Below are 3,586 nucleotides of genomic sequence, written 5' to 3' on the forward strand. Positions count from 1 at the left end.
TGAATGTGAATGTGAATGTGAATGTGAATGTGAATGTGAATGTGAATGTGAATGTGAATGTGAATGTGAATGTGAATGTGAATGTGAATGTGAATGTGAATGTGAATGTGAATGTGAATGTGAATGTGAATGTGAATGTGAATGTGAATGTGAATGTGAATGTGAATGTGAATGTGAATGTGAATGTGAATGTGAATGTGAATGTGAATGTGAATGTGAATGTGAATGTGAATGTGAATGTGAACATACACAAACACAAACACAAACACGAACACAAAAACGAACAACGAACAGCGAACAGCGAACAGCGAACAGCGAACAGCGACCAGCGAACAGCGAACAGCGAACAGCTAACAGCGAACAGCGAACAGCGAACAGCGAACAGCGAACAGCGAACAGCGAACAGCGAAAAGCCGATTGTCTTGCTACTGATTTAAAAGTGAACATGGATTGTGAAATAGTTTCACTTGAAGTAAATCTTGGACGTTGCCATCATCATGTGTCAGCGAACAGCGAACAGCGAACAGCGAACAGCGAACAGCGAACAGCGAACAGCGAACAGCGAACAGCCGATTGTCTTGCTACTGATTTAAAAGTGAACATGGATTGTGAAATAGTTTCACTTGAAGTAAATCTTGGACGTTGCCATCATCATGTGTCAGCGAACAGCGAACAGCGAACAGCGAACAGCGAACAGCGAACAACGAACAGCGAACAGCGAACAGCGAACAGCGAACAGCGAACAGCGAACAGCGAACAGCGAACAGCGACAGCGACAGCGAACAGCGAACAGCGAACAGCGAACAGCGAACAGCGAACAGCGAACAGGGAACAGCGAACAGCGAACAGCGAACAGCGACAGCGAACAGCGAACAGCGAACAGCGAACAGCGAACAGCGAACAGCGAACAGCGAACAGCGAACAGTGAACAGCGAACAGCGAACAGTGAACAGCGAACAGCGAACAGGGAACAGCGATAGCGACAGCGAACAGTGAACAGCGAACAGCAAACAGCGAACAGCGAACAGCGAACAGCGAACAGCGAACAGCGAACAGCGAACAGCGAACAGCGAACAGCGAACAGCGAACAGCGAACAGGGAACAGCGAACAGCGAACAGCGAACAGCGAACAGCGAACAGCGACAGCGAACAGCGAACAGCGAACAGCGAACAGCGAACAGCGAACAGCGAACAGCGAACAGCGAACAGCGAACAGCGAACAGTGAACAGCGAACAGCGAACAGGGAACAGCGATAGCGAAAGCGAACAGCGAACAGCGAACAGCGAACAGCGAACAGCGAACAGCGAACAGCGAACAGCGAACAGCGAACAGCGAACAGCGAACAGCGAACAGCGAACAGCGAACAGCGAACAGCGAACAGCTAACAGCTAACAGCGAACAGCGAACAGCGAACAGCGAACAGCGAACAGCGAACAGCGAACAGCGAACAGCGAACAGCGAACAGCGAACAGATCATTACTTATTTATTTATTTATTTTGGTAATCCAACAGCTTTACATTTAACAAGACCACTTTTTTGCTGATGAACTGAACAAATAGCCAATAAGGATTACAACATAATATCATTCTCAAGAATAGACTATAAACTAGTAACAATAATATTAATAAAAAACATAACATAATGAGTGTGTGTGTGTGTGTGTGTGTGTGTGTGAGTGTGTGTGTGTGTGCGTGTGCGTGTGCGTGCGTGTAGGTGTGTGCGTGTGTGCTAGTGCTTGTTTAAAAAACCATTTATTTTAGATATTTCATTAGCAAAGCGTTGTTTAGAGAGTAGGAAAATGTCAGCACTTGTGTACTCTGCGTTGTATACACGCATAATGCGATTTAACACACCGTTAAGTGCATAATTAGTATTAACTTTAGGGATGTAAAATAAGTTAGTCTGACGCGTACGAAAACCTGGTACATTCAATTGCATCGATTCAAGCAATTCTGAGCAGTCAATGTGGTTATTCCATAATGCGTGAAGTAACATTAGATCACTTCGTTTACGTCGTATTTCTAGCGGTTCTATTTCGTAGCGGACACAAGCTTCATCATAGCTGTCAAAATAAGTAAAGTTTTTAAAGCTTAAAAACCTGAGAAACCTTTTTTGTATTGATTCTATTCTATCTATGTATACGGCGTAGCTGGGAGACCAAATACTCGACGCGTAGTCGAGTATGCTTCGAATATAGGCCGAATATAGAGATTTTATACAATTTATGCTGTTAAAATCTTTACATGATCGCTTTATGAAACCAAGTTGTTTATAGGCTTTATTTACAATGATGTCAATATGTTCCGACATAATCAATTTTGAATCTAGCGATACGCCTAGATCACGTACACAGTTCACTTCTTTTATCAAAACATCGTTTATTTTATATTCAAATTTTATCTGGGGGCACGGTAGTGCCCCCGCCAAGACAAGCCAAGCGAGGCGCACGGGCACTACCTACCTTTTCTCGAAGCGCTTCGACGTTTTTTTGAACCCTCATAACTTGGGTTTGGATTATGCTAGATCAACAAAATTATCGGGATATATTGCCAATAGCGGACTAATTGAACAAATTAAGTTTTAATTACATTAGCTTTTATACTTCAGATTTTATTTATATCTAAAAAACGCTAATTTCGTCACTGACTCACTGATGATCATCAAAATTCTTAAGGTATTTCCTAATGTCCTAGAAAGCTGAAATTTTGTATGTAAGCTAGTATTAGCACACAAACAACAAAAAAATTATAAAACTTGTAACTTTCATCCCCCAACCCCTTAAACTAGGGGATGGGAGTTTGTATGAGACCTGTAATTTTAAATTAAATTTTGATGACGCTAGAGGTCTAATCTAATAATCTAAAACTTGGTTCCCCTAGATATATATATGTATAGGTACTCCTTGTTAAAAAAAATTGTTACAAACAACCTACAAAAAGAAATGAAATCCCACCAAAAACATTTTCATGTAAAATGTTGCCAAGACGAGCCCATATGACTCGCACTGTCAAAAAGTTATCAGATCTCATGTAGAGCCAAGCTTCTAACACTACACGCCCTAACTCTACAAGGCCTAACTTCACAAACTCTACACCTTAGTCAAAATATGTGGCTTGGCCGTTCGTTACTACAAGAACTATTGTATAACACAAAAGTAATGAACTAATTTTTCACCTTACGCCGATGTGAATGTAGCGAAATGGCCAAGCCACATATTTTGACTAAGGTGTAGAGTTTGTGAAGTTAGGCCTTGTAGAGTTAGGGCGTGTAGTGTTAGAAGCTTGGCTCTACATGAGATCTGATAACTTTTTGACAGTGCGAGTCATATGGGCTCGTCTTGGCAACATTTTACATGAAAATGTTTTTGGTGGGATACATATTACAATACATGCCAAAGTTTGTCTGTTTTTTGGATTTCCTTTCATGTGGGGAAATTTTATGGTACCTACTAATGATTTTTATGTATGTTGTAGCCAGCAATCCCTCAGGACGTTGTTGTTCCGCCGAGTAGCAGGGCGTCCTACGTTTACGCCTACAGTCGTGACAATAGACGTTGAGATACCGAAAGAGAAGCAATATATCGA

This window comes from Colias eurytheme, chromosome 24 (genome assembly GCF_061535395.1).
Source record: "Colias eurytheme isolate Ceu_HAF_F1 chromosome 24, ilColEury1 Martin Lab GWU primary, whole genome shotgun sequence".
NCBI lineage: Eukaryota > Metazoa > Arthropoda > Insecta > Lepidoptera > Pieridae > Colias > Colias eurytheme.